An 18,243-nucleotide genomic window follows, 5' to 3' on the forward strand; every position below is an offset into this window, starting at 1 on the left:
CCTATTTTTTCAATTGAAAATATCCAAATATTTCCATCAAAGAATATGATTCCAACATAATTGTCTTCTGAAACATTACGGCTTAAATGTTCACAGACGACTGAACGAAATTATTTCGATCGATCGGATTCACCATCACTCGATTTCTTTCTGTGGTAGTATTTAAAGGACAGAATGTATGAAAATATATCGAAAACATTTTGGACCTCAAACATAGAACACGCATGTAAATAAATAATATTCCGGCCGTAAATTTTCGTAGTGTAGAACATGGTGAAGACCAACAAGATCTCAGGTGAAGGTAGAGGTTACTCTCCAAATCTATTTAGAATAACCCATGCTATTAAGACGACTGCTTAAAACCCCCCTTAACAAATAATTAGACCTTATCACATTGAAACGCAATGAAGAAATCCGGACTTTTCTTATACCATCAAATACAGTGTTTGAATACTTTTACGTAGAGCCCCCATATAACCAAGGTTGCCGTTTGAGGAAAAAAGTTGGGATGGCTGGAGATGAAGAAGTAGTAAATAAGGGATTGATATTATCACCTAAAAGTTTCACAGTTATTTAACAGTAGTAAACAACTACATCTTTTGGTGCTTTGAGTTTTTTTTAAAGCTGATATTTTTGACTCATAAATAAGCATTCATTTTATGCGGGAGACTAGAATGACTCTTTTATCTTAAAAATGACCAGTGCTTGAAGAAAGCCAACACGAAATGTATATATCGTAATAGCATTTCTATTATATAACATAATAACATTAACCAGTCTGATTGCGTGAAACCTGGAATTTCAAATATATTTTCTGGCTTGGGCAGTTTTCATTTTTGTCCCTCTACCGGTTTTTCTACGCAAACTTCTAACTCCAATGACTGGAATTTTTTTTCCCCATATATGAATCCAACCTCTCAATATTATCACTCATTATAATATCGTGGCTTTGTTAGAAGCAGCAGTTTTTTGAATATAATTGACTAATTTCACTTAAACATTAAGAAATATTGGAGTTTATTTATGAAAAATATTGACTCTACTTTTCTTATTGGCAACCTTGGAACACGGATGGTTGCCATAGGAAGTTGCACAAACTCCATATCAACATTCACGTCACAACTTCATTAAACGCCAGATAAAATCAGTTCGCAGCATACGTTTCTACTCATAATGGAAGATACCAAGTCTCTAGTGACCATATTCCTCCAAAAGATCTTCCATGATCGCCAACATATTATTGATTCCACGTACAAGCTGATCTACGACTACAACAACGGTGAAAGGAAGAAAATTGACTATGAAAAGACTTTGAAAGGTATTTGCAGCCAGTTGGGAAAGGAAATTCCCAATCAAGTCCTCGTTTACTTGCTTACCTTGGTCGATATGCCTTTGGATCTCGCGGAATCGGATGATACGGAGCTGAATCCGGTCATAGAGAAAATCAAAACGCTGGAAGAGATGCAAAAATCGCAAAACTGCTTAGCTGAAAGCATTAAGCCGCACCTAGAGGAATGTGTATCAAGAAAAAAAGACACAAATGACAAATATGCTGCTAAGCCAGTGGACTGTTCAGCTGGTAACTCGACGCTGTGCTCAGGAAGGAACGAGAATAAAGAGTCCAATGAGGGCGAACAATCAAAGGAAAAACGAAACATCCAAAAAGGAACAAAAGGCATGGACTTGATTAAAAGAACTGGTAATACGCCCGCACAGGCGGAAAACGCTAAATCGCCTGAAGCCCCAAAACCAACATCAAAGATGAAAAATCGACGAAAAGTCGGGGACAAAACCGAAAACTGGAGGCAAAGCAAATTGGGGACGGTTCAAACACTATTAGACCTCACAGCTGTATCAGTAATCCAAAACCAGCATAAGCTGAAACGGTTTTATCAACGAAAGTGCGAAAAAGCCTGGAAATTGATCAATTCCAACCAATGCAAAGGAGGAGCCTTGGAGCAATGCTACGAAACATTGAGGGATTTGAATAAAAAACGAAAGTTATTGAGGGATATTGAGAATGACAATATTACAGAGGAGGTAATGGCTGAATTGTACCAGGACACCGATATTTTCCTGAAAGAGAAGCACATGTATGAATTGGTGAATATGGATATGTACGAATATGCTATGAAAATATATGCGAAGACTTTAAACAATGGTCAATGTTCTGCACAGTGATAAAACTACTTCTGCTATCTATTAAGTATTTAATAATGCTTTGTTAAATGTTTATGATTAGATATAGTTTATTTGTTCCTTAGTTTGAATATTTTTAAAGATATCGATTTTGTTTCAATTCAACCCATTTAATTTCAATAGCAACTAAATTAAATGTGTGTACATTAGATTGACATTAGTTATTTATTGACATTAGTTATTTATCAGTACAAGGCAATATGGTACCTCAACGCATCGTTTAGCTTTTAAGGAGACTAAATCCTTTAGAAATATTTATTTTCCGCCACTTTTTCGATTAAACAATTTTCAGGCTTTTTATGATATACCTATTTCAGGCTTTGAAAGCCAAAAGCTATTGAAGTTGAGCTATTGAATTGAGCTATTACAGTTTGAGAGATTATATTATTGCAATATTTTATTAATCCAAATATAATTTGAAATTGATGCAATAGTACTCTTTGCCGTAATTTTCCGTCTAACGAAACGATTTTATGTTACAGAAAATAACATTTTAAATAATTTTTCTATAAACATTCTTAAGAAAATTATTAGGAAAATAAGCTCGCTGAAAAACAAACACATACTATAAATAGTATGTCTTGGAAATATTACATTTTTTACATCAAGGCCTCTTGAGTCTAAATTCTTGAACTAATGTTAATTTCATTCAACTGAACCTTATTCTGAACCATGTTTCATCTCTACCGATCACAGGATATTTTCTTGCTGATGAAAAGTGAAGATAAATAATAAATATAAAGGCTATCAAATTTCTGTTCTAACTGATTAAAATGATACAATTTAGCAAACATGTCTGACGCAGGATACATTTCACAATTAGAAAGCGCAAAAATCAGGAATTTGGTCGAACACTTATATGTAAGACCAAAATAAGCCCATTGCCAATGCTACTGTATGTAAACCTTAAATAAATCACATTTCGGCTAATAAAATTTGTGCATCGCTCTGCAGACAGAAGTCATAAAATTAAAAGTTCCACGTTTAATCTTCGATTCTATGAGACTCAAAACTGTTGATAAATTTCAAACATTTGCTTCAATCATTGGCAATGGTTTCAATGCTGTCTAATAAATTGTATCAATAATTTGTTATTAAAACGTGAACTGCCCAGATAAACTTAGTTGAACTTAAGTGAATTCAACCTTAAGGCACTAAAGGCTTCGTTCACTATCTAGTAATTACATGTTTCTAAAACGCAATTGCATGTGACTGGTAATGATCAATTTAACAAATCCACATGAAGCTGCGTGAGGTAAAATTGATATATTGAACTGGTATTTTTGATCGCTTGATTTTAGTTAGTGTTTGCATTAGCTGTGACAAATTTTTCGGTGGTAGCTCTAGAATCTATACGCCACTTTTAGAGCTAATTTGAGTTTGTTTGCTATCTTTTAAAAATAAGCAAATTCCGCAAAATTAAAAAAAAATTAGCTATAGAAAATTTGTTTCGTTGGTTAAATTGGATCTATTAGCTCTTAACGAAAACTGCATACATGTTTGCATCCTGTAAAACCACTTTTGATAAATACTATTGCTTTATTTTAAAAGTAGTGATACATGTGCATTCTTTAAAGTGTATGTAAACAAAACCATGCCCGTGGATTAAAGTCATCTTTAACCCATGCCTTTATCAGTTCGATGAGAAGAATAATACATTTATTAAATTATAAAATTGGTTAAATTCCACAACCAACTTTTACAATCAACAATATATTTCCTATACCTGGACCCTCTCTATTTAGAATAAGTCGAATTTACTTTATTAAAAAAAAATCAAATTTATCCCAAGAGATTTTGTATGGATATTACAAGTGAGCCTGACTATCTCTATTTTATTTAGAAGTTTTCTGCTCATTTTACCCAAGTTGTATAAACTGCTAATTTGCAATTGAAATTTCTTCCATTAAGTCCGCTTCATTTTCTGCTACTTTTGCAAGTCAATTTCGAGAGCAAACATCCCAAAAATGTATTCATTGCAAGTCCGGCAAGAATCACTAAATAATCAAAAGCAAAACAACAGGCCGGATGCCTTTGTCTAGCATAAAGCAAAAATAATTTAACAAAAGCAAACTCAGCTTATTCACTTTATAATGGTGCATTTCAGTTGAAATGTATAAAATGAAAGCAAAAAGGAACAGGAAAGATCTGCTTTGCAAATTTCCGCGAAGACTGCTAAACAAATCAAGTGCGACAGACGATGGGGGGACGGCCGCCCCTTGGGTGGGTCGACGAGACGGTCAACGTTCCCAGCAGGAACTTGCCCGTATTCTGCAAACCTCAATCAAAGAGATTAGAGGCACGAACTGCAGGATGAAAGCGAATAGCCGGAAGCGATGATGGTGTTCGGGATGACCGGTAATTTTCCTTTTTCAGGAGATAGGATCTTGAACTTATGTGATATTTACGGATGAGAGCGGCCAGTGTCGGAACAAGCGCTTTTTTAATCTTAAATCGGATTATCTAGGGGATATTAAGTCCGAAAGAGATTCATATTCACTCGTTTACTTTTGCCATTGTTAGCAAATTCTTGCTCAATGAATATGAAATGTTTGAGGCCTTTGCAGAAGAACAGCTGAAATATTCGTGTCCGCAAGAAGGTTTTTAACTTGCACTCAACCGTTTTTGATCACGGTTTTTTAAATAATTATTTTTAGATTAAACGGAATAAGTTGTTCGCGAAGATAAACGATTGCTCTTTTAATTTTCCAATTTTCAAGCAGATATGAAAGTGTGAAAAGTACATACGATATCCCAATTTTGCCAAAATCGTGTAAAAGTAAAAATTATGTTGAAATTCCGGTTTTGATGACAAAATTTTCCAAGTGGTGTAGGAGTCATAGGAGTCAGTCAAACTGTTTCTGAGATAAGAACAAAAAGGCGCCGTCATATTGAAACAATAGTCTTATCTTGCGCCTTAAAATGTGTAAAATTAAAACATTTTATTTATTATTTTACACGTGGCGTCCCACTTGGTAAATGTGTTATTTAATTCCTTATTCCCTGGTGAAGAAATGAGCTCTCCACCTCAATTTGTTCTTTATAATTAAATATTGAAACCACGGCCCTATCTTGTAACTAAATGCGTAATATTGAAATTTGGCTTTTTGTGTGGAACTGCCAATATTTTCTGACTAATATTACACTTGGCAGATATATTTTTTGCACACTGTAAGTTTGCTTCAGACAATTTTAAGAAATTAAGCTATTCTTTGAGAAAAAAATTAAAAAATGCATGTGCTAGAAACTCCTCTGTTTGCATTTTTGAATTGTGGAATATTCTTCTGATATTATTGTAGTTGATCATTTAATTTCACATGTGCAATCACGAGTTTAACCTCTTGAGATAAAAATGTCTCCCTTGGAATATAAAATGCGCAACAAATAGGGCATCTTCCATTTGTAGTCTATGAAGTTTCCAATTCGAGACAGATTCGGATGACTTCTTTAAAATTATGTCCACGTTCAAAGTAATATCTAGGGGATTTACACGTTAAAATTAATCGATTTCATTATTGTGTTGGTAAGATAAATCTGGAAAATTCTGTAATTGGTTGGATTAATTGAATCAATGCAATTTCCTTGAAGCAATGTTTATGTCTTATTACTAACAAGAAGTTTTCAAAGTAAAATGTGAAACTCTGAAGTCAATATTAGAGCCATTGCAAAGAGTGTTAAGTAATTTAAAAAATATATTGAATTCTGGAAATTTCAACTTTACGCAAACAAGGTTCAGAAATAATTGCATATATGCATTGGTTTTATATTGTACTTTTAGTGACCAATTACAAATTAAAGAACATTAAGCTGAATGATAGCTTTCAACAAGGCGACATACAGAAAAGTTTAATTTTTTTTAGTTTCATTTAATTCAGTACCAAAAGTCACTCTTCTATTATTGGTGGCCGAAATAGATACTTAATAATGAAAATTAATACAACAAATAAAAGAGAAATATATAACGATGCACAGATGGAATAAATGTGAACCTGTATTTTCTCATTAATGTATTACATGAATATAAGTTAATGCTGCACGGACTGATTGTCTATAAATTAAATTATATAAAGTCCATTTTATCCTGAGGGAAGAACCGCTATACTTGAAATACATACCTATAATGTCTCTCGCTCTAATAAATTAAAATTAAAAACTCTTCTCCTGGAAGAATATTTTAAACTTTAACTTTCCTAAACCGTTTTTAATCTCGGTTTTCTAAACCAAAGATACAACAGAATAAGTAGTTAACAAAAATTTGTTTGTGTTTTGTAACAAAAATAAACGATTGCAAAATTTCGTAAACTTTCTCATTCTTCAATTCTCAAGCAGATATGAATGTGTGAAAAGTAGATTTAGGTTGCTTAAAACCTGCCCATCCTGAAATGTGGGAGTAAAACTAAGTAGGACTTTTGAATATAAAGCAAATGCAATAGAAACTTTTGTTTTCAAATACCTTCTTGTCTTGTTCCGGAAATTCGAATTGTTGAGGAAAATGATGGTGAAAATCCTTATGGAATGAGATTTGAACTTCCATCTTGTTCTTCACAAAAAATGAACATTCTGCACTGTACGTTGGAAAATGTTACAGTTATAAATTATGCAAAACGTTTCGGTTTCGACAGTCGCTAACATCTCTGGCTAAATTTTCCAGAAATATGAAATATATAAGAGCTGTATGCGCTGTATGAGCTGTATGTATGTGCGTACGCTCGAAAGTTGCCTTGCAAGAACGGAAAATAAAGATTTACAAATTTTTTGCATCAAAATTAATTCGAATGTTTCGCAAAATAAACTAAAACCTTCTTTCAGAAAAAAGTTCAAACCCATGCTCATCTACTATTTAATAGCAAACGAAAAAAAAATTGAAATAAATCAAACCTTAAAAATGATTAAATAATCCAATTGTATTTGGTTAAAAATTTAAAACCTTTGAGAGCGGAAAAAGTAAAAATCCTGCATAGTAATATGGGAAAAGTCTAAGTGAAGAAGTGTGTTAAATTTTTCGGAGACGACACTGGCTAACAGCTCCAAAAGACTTTTGATTCGTTGATTTACATTTTGTTGCCCCCTGACTGTGACAGTACTCAGCAGCGTAACCAAAGTAAAAATTTTGCGCAATAAATATTTTTCGAATGATCATAGAAACCATTATTCTAAAACCTACAATCAACTTAAATAACTTTTAATTTTTATAAAACAAATGTATGTATTATTTTTGAGGCCAAACAAAGTATAATGACTTTAAATATTTTAAAAAGGCAGTTGCCAGTAATAATGTATTTCTTTAATTTGAAAATAAGTTATCATTTTATTGAACCATACCAGAAATATAAAATGTTTAATAGCTTTACTTCATCCATACTTTTGCTTGACAACTGCCTTGCAAGAACCTAAAATAACGATTTACACATTTTTTGCATTAAAATTAATTTCAAAATCTTATAAAATAGGATAAAACCGTATTTCAAATTAAAGTTCAAACTATACTCATCTCCTATTTAAAAGCAAAGAAATACAAATATATTTTAGAAATTCAAACCTTAAAAAATATTAAACATTCCAATTGTATTAAACTCTAGTTATAGATGCACGTCTGTGAGTCCTGGTCCTTTATTTAGGACAATAAAATACCCCAAAATGCCCCTCTGAAAATTAAACCCCAAATTGGATCCACTGTCGAAACAGCCGATTGACGTGCTAATGCGTACTTAATTCCGTAATAACTAACTGTAAATGTATCTAAAATATGAAAAAATTCGAATTCTGAATTGTTATTTTCTCGTCTAAACGTGAGTTGTTCTTATGCCTACCATTAATTCTTTCTGCGACATTGTGAAACAAAACGTGTGTTTTTATGGATTTAGTACAGTATGCAAAACAGATTGAAGATTCAACAACATTTATGCTCAAAATGACCTTTATGAAATTCATGCAATTTATTTGCACACTATCTCCGAAAGTAACGTTTGATCGATCTAACCCACATTAGCTTGATCCTCTGTTAATCTACCACTCTTTATTGGAATCACTTCTTCTCGCCAGGCAATCAAGAAAGGGATCATAGAGCTTTAGTGACTGTCCGAGTAATTGAGTCTTATAGAGATTATAATGCTTATTGAGTATAAGCCATTTAAACCATTCGTGTTCTGAAGTGTGCTTGCACATGTTTAGTAAACATCTTATCAAGTATAATAGGAAAAGTGTGGTTTGAAATTAAACCGAATTCTAATTCAATTTTGAATTGCAAAAAACAGTATTTGGGAAATGTGGAAACATTTGCCATTTTTGCATTAGTAATCTAAATTTTTGGGGCTTAACACTCTCTTAAGAGCTGAATTGTAAGCTACTATTATTGGGCTTAAATTTTAAGAAAATACATCAGAAAATCTATGAAAACTTCCAAAAAATGTATCTATACGTAAATAGTACAGGTACCAAATAAATTTTCTGTTCAAACTAATCTTTAGTGCTTTGCGATAGCAACTTGGTTTAGTCACAGTCATTTGGTAATAATTAAATAAACGCATACTCAATTGGAAACAAAGCCAAAAGGTTTTTTTGCAATTTTGTGGAAAAATCAAATTAATCAGGAACGCGACACATTGTATGCCGTTCAAGTACAGCGGTTCTACGCTGAGGACAAAATTGATTTTATGTAATTTAACATATATTACATTAATGAGAAATTGCATGTTCACATTTATTCCATCTGTAAGCGCATCTTTATATAATTGTGTGTAATCTGTTGTATTCATCATTTTTGTCAATTTTCTATTTCTCTGTCTATTCTGAGTCTTTTGTATTGATTTAAATAAATGTAATTTTTCCGGATGTCGACTTGCTGAAAGCCATCAGTCTGAAGTTCTTTATTTTACAATTGTTCACTAAAAATACAATGTACCTAATATGACTGCAAACTGCAGTTCCGAATCTTGTTTGTGTAAAGTTGAAATTTTCAGCATTTAATAATTTCCTTGAATTACTTAGCACTTCCTTAAAAGTTTTACAGTTTCTATTGAAAACTTGATGTTAGTAATCAGACATAAGCATTTAACGTTTACATAGACTTTGAACATGCTTCAAGGAAACTGCATTGATTCAATTGATTCAACCACTTACCGAATCCCCCAGATTTATCTTACTAAGGCAACAATAAAATCGATTTATTTTTATCGTCTAAATCCGGAAGATTTTACTTTGTACGTGAATATAATTTTAAAGAAGATATCCGAATCTATCTGAAATCGGAAATTTCATAGAAACCAAACGGAGTACGCCCTATTTGTTGTGTGTTTTATATCCCAAAGGAGACACTTTTATCTAGAGGGATTTAACTCGTGATCCCACATGTAAAATTAAATGATCACCTCCAATGACGCCCAAAGAATATTCCATAATTTAAAAATGCACATTCAGTAAGTTTCTAGCACATGCATTTTGAATGTTTTTTTATACAAAAAATGGCTTAATTTCTTAATATTGATTGAAATGAACTATACAGTGTGCGAAAAACCTATCTGCCAAGTGCAACATGAGTTAGAAAATCTTTTCACACAGAAAAAATCAAATTTAATTTGGATATTACACATTTAGCTACAAGGCAGGACCAATAATTTGATATATTAACAGATTGAGCTGGAATTTTACGAAGTGCAAATACACTTTTAAAATAATAAACACCTTTGACAAAATCTTATAACATATATTGTCTCAACTTAATTAATTAACTTCAAAACCCCTTAGTCCAGACATTGCTTAGAATTGAAACATACCTCCATCCAAAAATCTAAAAAATAGCAATGGAAAATTTAGAAAATACCTTCAATAGTTGATTAAGTAAGGAAATGCTCATTATTTTTATTAAACAGTTGACATTAACGTAAATATTAAAGAATTTTTGATCTCATTCTGCTGTAATAAAACACAGCAGAAAAATTCCATTTTAGTTCTTATTTTCATTTTAATTATAAATTTTCCGTAAATTTTAAAGATCCAGAAAACCTTCTTTTATGAACATTTCGTTCGAAATGTAACGCACAATGAACGATGCAAAACTTTGTGTCACTAGCTGAAGTAATGAAAATAAATAATAACTAACTTTGTGGTAAATTCTTAATGAAATTTCCTGCTAAAGCTCCTGCAATCTGTAAATTCCCTATAGTGCACCTAAGCGAGCCTTCTTGATCATTTATTCTAATTAACTGCCCTTCTGATAATTAAAGGCTTTAAAACCAAATCTTCTTTTAATTAAAAGGAGATTACCAATACGAAACAGACCCAGCTGTGCCGTGATAAAATGACCTAAACAACTTACTCGAACCATTATTTTCCATTCAAAATAAATTTGCAGCCGTTCACTATTTGCATCCTATTTCAAAAGCATTTGTACTTTCCCAACAGAAGTTTAGTAAAAAAAAACTTTTCTAACGACTGCATAGCTCGGGATTTACTGGTACTGGCCTTTGTTTTGTAAACATCCACTTCCAGCAGATGCTTAATGAATCGCTTTTTAGAGCATTCGATTTTTATTAGATTGAGTTATTTACAGATGATTCTGAATTAACGTAAAAAAGTTTCATAGCAGAGGGCACAAATCCTGACTTTAATATTTTTTAAATTTAACTTCTTAATGACTTGTGTTTTTTGACTTTTTGTATTTGTTAGGAGCAGAATATCTAATAAAAAATTAGAAATAATTTCATTTATCTACAGTATGAGTTTTTGACAAAAATATGTTTTTATTACGATTTGTTCATACAAGATTTGAAGACTTACAGGACTTTTTCGAAGTATCGAATGTTTCATCTTCATCGTTTAAACAAATATGCATATTCATTCAGAGTTTGATCGTCTAAATTGGAGTTTGACCTACTAAAATATAAAATGAGCCGCGAATGGAAACATTTCCCATCTAGGCAATTTGGCAGATATAAATCTCAATTATGATTCTTCCTCCAACTAGTTTAAATTTTTTCTAAATACAATTTCGGTTTGTAAATGTTTAATAACAGTTAGGTATAAGAATAATTAGCAAAATAAATGCAATTGACTACATGATAGACGCAAAAGTAATTTTGTGCAAGAAAAGCGAATCTTACGTGTTTTCCGGTTTCAGATACTAACTAAATTTCGATAAGTCACATATTGATTGTGTTACAGTTAAATTGGAAAAAACAGTGGTTTGTGCCTTTATCTCCATTTTCTCGAAGTACAGAAATACCACTAATTTTAATCTGCAAATGAGCAAGCAGAGAAAAATTTACCGGAGACTCAAGAGAAACATTGGTATTTTTACCAATATGGCAAGCTAAAAATAAAATTTGTTGAAAATGTGAAAACGCAGCAGCCAGTAGTTGATTATAATTTATAATATTTAATGAAAAAGTTATGTTGTCTGAATATGTTTTATTTAAACAACAATCTAGCGCCCTTGTTTTGTTTGTTTCTTTTTTCTATTTAACACACTAAGTATTCGAACGAACAGTTTTGCATTTTATTTACTTTGTTCAAATTAGTATAATTATTAAAAAGCCATAAATTTCATAAATAAGAATTAGTTGAAAACTCAGTTTAACTTTACTTATTGTTTCTCCATTAAAACTTTCTCGATCTTTGCTTTCTTTTCCTGTATTGCTGTTTAGTTGAAAATGTTTCGAAGTATGCAGCTGAAGAATCAATAAAGTTATTCAACAAACCAATGATCTAAGAGTAATTCCTTTAAAAATCGACTATGATTTATACATTTTTTAACAAAGTTCTATGTTAACGCATGGTTTTACTGTTTTGTAAATTGTCCAGATAAAACAACTTTCAAAAAAATGTTTTGTAACGCCCAAAAAAACGAGGAAATTAAATAATAAATAACACAGTTAACAGCAATTCAAAAATAGGTTTTCTAGATCATTTCCATAATTACACCTTGATGACTGATTCGCTCTCTGCCCGAGAAGCAAAATGCATTATGCACGAGAAAATTGTTTGGCAAAAATCCCAAATCGAAACACCACGCGCTTAAACGGATATTACAAACCTTGCCCGTATAAAACTATTTCCTTAGCACGTTGCCAGTGGAAAGAAACAAACCAGAAAGTAAATTCTAAATAGGTCGGCTTTGTAGATGCTGAAAATCGAGCTGGAAAGCAAATTCCTCTCCCATTGTGCGACAACTTTGTACATTATCGACTGCTTGCTTCACTTTTCCACTTTCATCGAGTGAAATTTCCTAAGGGAAATTTGTGCGGTATGTTTTCTATTGAAATATTGGAACAGCGGTATCAAGGGAAGAACATTAAAGAAAGGACATAGTCTATGAATAGTAAGGCTATTTGTTGGTCTAATCTTAGCAAAGGTTAGTAGAGGTGCTTGAAAACTAGGGCACTTGGATTCACGGAAATTGCTCGTGGAAATAGAAAACTGATAAGAAAAGGCTGACAATGATTAAAACTTTAAGTCAAAGCTTAAGAGGAAGTGAAGTGAAACGGTCATTATTTTATTTATTGAGTAGACAGTTTCAATTTGAAATTTCCTTTGGCTTAAATGATTTTCAGCTCAATTTCTCCATGATTTTGACCAATAAATTTATCAAGAACAAAATGTTCTTCCCTGAGAGAACTTTTTAATTATCAACGTCCGAGTCTTTGCCTTTTGTTAGCTCTTTTGTCATTATATTATCATATTTAATTCAATATAATAGTTGTGAAGACTTTTGCGTAACTTCTGATAATTCGCTAAACGTGTCGGCATTTTTGCAATTTTCTTTGGCTCCAGCTCAGTAAACAGCTGTAAATACTAGAAGGTGCCAAGGAAACAATTTGTATTTTAACAGGAGTAAATTTTAATTGGATTTCAGCAACTTGGAATTATAGTTCAATCGAAGCAAACAAAGTTACAAAGTATTTAGGAACGTGTAGAATGTTTTATCTCTAACCCGGAAACGACGCCTTTAAAGCTGTCTGCATTTGGAATCGTTAAGACTAGACATTCGGATAATCCATATATGTATGATGATTATAAAACGTGTGAGAGCATTGATAAGTCAGCGTTCAATTTATGAGTTTTTGTCTACCGAAAAATGTCTTTCACTTTATTTCTTTTGATTGAAAAATTGAGACTAGAAATCCTTACACGCCCAGGCATTGTTCAATTCAAGAACGGAATAAAAATCCCAAATAGTTGGTTTTCTAAGTTCTGTTTGCCTAAAATAATTATTTAAGCAAGGCGAATACATGTATGTTATATGGAAAGTTTGTTGCTGATTTGCATTCTCAGTCAAATATTGTGGGATTGACATCGCTTTTTATAGCCTAATTCTACTTTAGTGGCAGAAAAATTCTAATTTAATAGGCCTGGGTTCAAATGGTTAAAAAAATATAAAAAGCTTTTCTTCCAACGCGGAAACAGCTAATTTATTACTCAGTGGGAGTTCTCTGTAGTGAAAGTTGACTTAGTGAAACCCAAAAGCTTTTCTTCCTCCGTAAAATATATTACTGTTATATTTTTTAAATAGAATCTCCGTTTTAGAATGCGGGCAAGTACATATACTGTTTGCATTTTTCTTTATTTTGTACTTATTTGTTAATTTGTTTAATATACAGGGTGGCCATTTTCTGAATCTTTGTATGGGTAACTTCTATATTTTTAAAGATAGAGACTCTGTCAAATGGGCAAAATTGGGCAAAATTCGATTGCCTATTCATTACCGTTTTCAAGATTTAAGTACCCGACTTGGTTCCTGAAATATCCTGAAAATACAAGAATTCAACACTTTTTTAATTATCACTTATTACGTAAACTGCTTAGAGAAACTTAGAAAAAAAGTTAAAACTGCCCCTAGTACAACTTTTTGCGTTGAATCCAATAAACCAGCACTCGTCAACTTGATTTACGAGATAAAAAATTAACTTATGGTTTTTAAATAGTAATCATAGTTGGCTGTGGGCCTTTTGAAATCCTTATTTTTTTCTGAATTTAACGATATAATTGTTTGTATGTTTTTCTCCTTTTGTTGCCGTAAAACTTCAAAAGAAGATAAAAAATGTGTAGTAGGTTATGGAAACAAGAACTATATTATCACCCAAAGCACAAAACAATAATGAATCGTTTAAATTAAATGTTCAAATTGACTTCCGTTTACGTCCAGGCACTTTTTGGCATCTTCATATTCAACTCGTGAGTTGTGTGAAGGTGCACTATCGTGTTGAAAATATAATAATAAAAAAACATATTTTGTTTTCCAAACAATCTGCCAACTAGCTCAAGCTAATCTGAATCAAATATGTTGCTTGGTTTATTCATGACTTTGAGAAAACTGAAAAAAGCCAAAAGCACTACTTAGTTTCATCCTATTTTTCATAGAAATGAACATATGTAATCAAATTTTCGAAGATTTTAGTAGATCTTTAACGATCAAAGGTTGTCCACCCAAACTGAAATGGACTTCTGATGAATGGTCACAAAAACAAGTCTTCAGAAGCATAAGAAAACTAACAGTAAATTAAAATATAATAAGCTGAAAAACTAAACGTTGCGTTCAGAGTCAAAAAGGAAACACGATGATTTGTAGAATATTTCCTAATAAAAATTATAAAAACAAACAACTAATTGTTTAAAATATATAAAATAATGAACTAAATGTAATGAAACATTTTCAAATTTTATATTATGTAGTTGAAGCTGTTCCTTTTGCTTCATAATATGTGGCAAATTTAGTAATTAAAAAAAAAGTGTACATTAATGGTTTTGCCAGAAAAGTCTAATAAGGACGAGGGGATGTATTTTCAATTACCTACATATTATATGTATTTCGAAAATTCCGAAATAACAAAAGACTGGCTTGTTTTCCATTAGCCTTATCAGACTTTTAGCCCAAGCTGGTAGACTTTAAAAGCAAAATGTATTCAAGTTCGTATGAACAATTCCAAGAATTGTATTTATTTGTTGAAAGTTAAAGAATTTTATAAATTTAGGACAACACTAATTAAAAGTCTCCTCATTAAATTGAATGAGAATAATTTAACTCAAGAAATTTGCACCTTTCTAAACGTTTTAAACATGTGGCAACAACATCTATTATCTAGGAATGTGATTTATATTTATAATTATGTAAGTCTTTTTACTGATGCTTCATCTTTCTTCTCCTTCTTTGATATGGACATCCGAAAACAATACTTTCATTATGCTATTCTGCCAACAAGCAGCTATTAATTATTAAGCTAACTCAGAGACGAACAGAACAATTTAATTCCTAATGAAGCACATGAGCTAAAAGGAAACAAATCGAAACTAATGTGCAAATAACGTTGTGTTCTTTAATAACGTTTATTTTCAAAATAGTTTTAAGTAATGAAAATATTTATTTAACTGTTTAAGATTGCAAAAACTTCATTAACGTATTTCGCTTTTTCCCACTTTTCTGATGAGACTTGGGAAAAACCCAAAAAGTTGCAAAATTTCTATTAAAAACGTCCATGACATGCAAGCATTTGTCTAAACAATTTTAGAACATGAAAAGAACCAATTTGGAAATAATTCTAACCGATGCAAGGTTTATTCTTGCAAAAGTTGTCGTATTAAAGTGTAAATAAATATATTCTTTTTATAATGAACAGCACAGTATTGTCATAAGACGCCAAACCAAGTCAGTGGTAAATTTGAAAATATACCGGTAGTAACCTCAGTAGAATCCAACATGATTAACAGGAATCCAAAAAACTGAGAATTTATTTGAATAAGAATTTATATAACATTCAATTTTAGTTAAGGTTTTTTACGGTAATAAATTTACTATCGAATAATAAATCGTCCTATACATAACCAATGATAAAATTCGTCCCAAATGCCAAATGGTTAACAACATTCACATAACAATAATCAAATTGTAAATAAACATCGGAAGTCAAGATGCGGAAATGAATCAGTGTTTGTTCCTCTACGTCTACCTCCACTTTCCATTTGACGCCGAACAAATCATGGAAACAAACTCCTGCTGGTTGTGCATCTCGCCTTAATAAACTCGCTGGTTTGGAAGAAACAAAGACGAGAGATTGCATGCCGTAACGCGAGCTTTACATGAGAACGCCAACAGCTGACTTCAATAATAATAAAGGATTTTAATTTTGTACTTCACTATTACAACATGAGGAATCGATGACAACATTTTACACTTTGGCATTCTTTTACCAGGCAATCAGTTTATTGATTTGCAAAAGAATTAGGAACAATTTAGCAGCCAATGGGGAAAATCTAAATCAGCTGTCAGGTCAATAACAAGAAAATGTTCAATTTCCCCATGAAATTGTTAATTTTCCAATTAAGATTCAGCAGTTTGACTGCGATCAGGGGCTAGTTTAATGAATAAACAATGGAAATGCACCCTGCCAGGTTATTGTCATAGTGACGTTACGGGGTAAATGGCACGTAGATACACAAAAGACACAAACAAAGAAAAGTACGCAATTAAAATTCGCTAAAACTTACCGCGAAAATCCTTCGAAACGGACAAATTGCCAATGGAATTGTTCACTGTTATTTGCTGTTATCACCGGATAGTTCTTGAAATTATCACTAAAAACCAGTGGCACAATACTGGATTGCACTGAGCAGCAGGAATCGCATTCATATGGCCAACAACATGGAAACACTGAGTCCTGTATTGCAACGGTTTCCGTTCGCTGCCGATCTGAACGTGGAGGCAGCACTTCATGGGCCTACTATATCGCTTCAAATAAGGCCACAACTGCAGGATTTCAAATTTAATTAAAATTACATATTTTCACGAAGGCCATTCAAATTGTTTAAACACTAGTTTTTGCAATTTTTGGTTCCTGCCGCTTAGAGGAAGGTTCTTCAGCGTTCAATCGCCACTATGCGCAACTTTTCTAGTGCTCACTGTATTGTATAGGGCAAACGGTAAAACATTGCAAAGTACGGCTGGATCTATACAGGGTCCATCTTTGGGACCTTACAGTAGAAGTATTCGCCAAACAGAAACTACCAGAATTCTGAAACTTTCAATACAAGGTAACGATGTTGGGGCTAAGCGGTACTTACTCGCTTATTTGTAATGGAACACCCTGTATATTATTACATTTTTGGATTCTCGGTCGGATTTTTGAGTCATTCTGTTAAATGAACTGGGTACGAAATTTCAACCGTTGTGGAATAATATACATTTTTCCAAAAAAATGACAGGTGCAGGCTTGGAAATAATTCGTTGTTCCGCCTATTTAGGTCAATCAATTTGAATATAACTTTAGCTTGTTGTAGCCAAAGGTGCCATGTCTCAATGTGCAAAAAATGAGTTTTGCATCTCTTATAAAAAAGGAGTTATGAAAAATTTAACTTATTTTTAATTGTATATACTTTCCTGACTGTGTTTCAATTCCAAATCAAAATTAATTCCTGGGTTTCAGTCATTTATTGGCTCTATTTATCAATTAAAATACGTTTCGGTGTATTTTTCCACCATCATCAGTTTTTCTAAAATAACAGATATTTAAAAAAAATTTCATTAATTTAAAAAACAATCACAGTTCGTCCATAGCCTCATCATATCACACATTAAAATACATCACAATTGCAATACTTTAAAACATTCTAAAATTAATTAGGCCTAACAGGTGATTAGTCAGGACAATCAAATTTGGGAAGAGACTAGAATTCTTTGTTCAGATACTTAAATATTTTTACTTACATGTGCAGCGTTGTTGCTGCTTTAAGCCTTGGCATACATTTGGAGTATTAATTTTGTCCATTTTGGACACAAAGCGAATAAAATACTGTTTATATTGATTTCTTTTACTTTCAGCTATTTTTCTTTGCATTCTGAGGATATAATTTTTGGTTTGCAAAGTTCTTCAATATACCGCGTGTTAGTTAATATTCTATGTTTATTTGATTTAATTAATGTATGATATACTGAGCTAAGATTGTCGGTATACGATCTGAAATTCATAGCATTGTTATGTTTTTTAATCTGTATCATTTCACGGACTCTTCTCTTATTATAATTACTCTCGTTAATCAGTATTTTTGTGTTATCAAAAT

General features: G+C 32.0%; 1 protein-coding gene and 1 long non-coding RNA gene across 3 annotated transcripts in view; one reads left to right on the plus strand and one right to left on the minus strand.

Annotated features, from left to right (window-relative positions):
• Window positions 1-16,858, minus strand: part of LOC109537841 (protein yippee-like 2) — a 93,917-nt gene extending 77,059 nt beyond the window's left edge. For both annotated transcript variants that reach the window (XM_019904760.2, XM_019904758.2), the window contains exon 1: window positions 16,675-16,858. The gene's annotated coding sequence lies outside the window, so the exon portion shown is untranslated. The remainder of the gene's footprint in view (window positions 1-16,674) is intronic.
• The window catches only part of LOC125503385, a 13,501-nt gene continuing 7,513 nt past the window's right edge, over window positions 12,256-18,243 (plus strand). Inside the window, exon 1 of the long non-coding RNA XR_007280806.1 lies at window positions 12,256-12,547. This is a non-coding gene — a long non-coding RNA (uncharacterized LOC125503385). The remainder of the gene's footprint in view (window positions 12,548-18,243) is intronic.

This window comes from Dendroctonus ponderosae, unplaced genomic scaffold (genome assembly GCF_020466585.1).
Source record: "Dendroctonus ponderosae isolate FM_Combo_2020 unplaced genomic scaffold, Dpon_F_20191213v2 Dpon_F_20191213_2, whole genome shotgun sequence".
Lineage (NCBI taxonomy): Eukaryota > Metazoa > Arthropoda > Insecta > Coleoptera > Curculionidae > Dendroctonus > Dendroctonus ponderosae.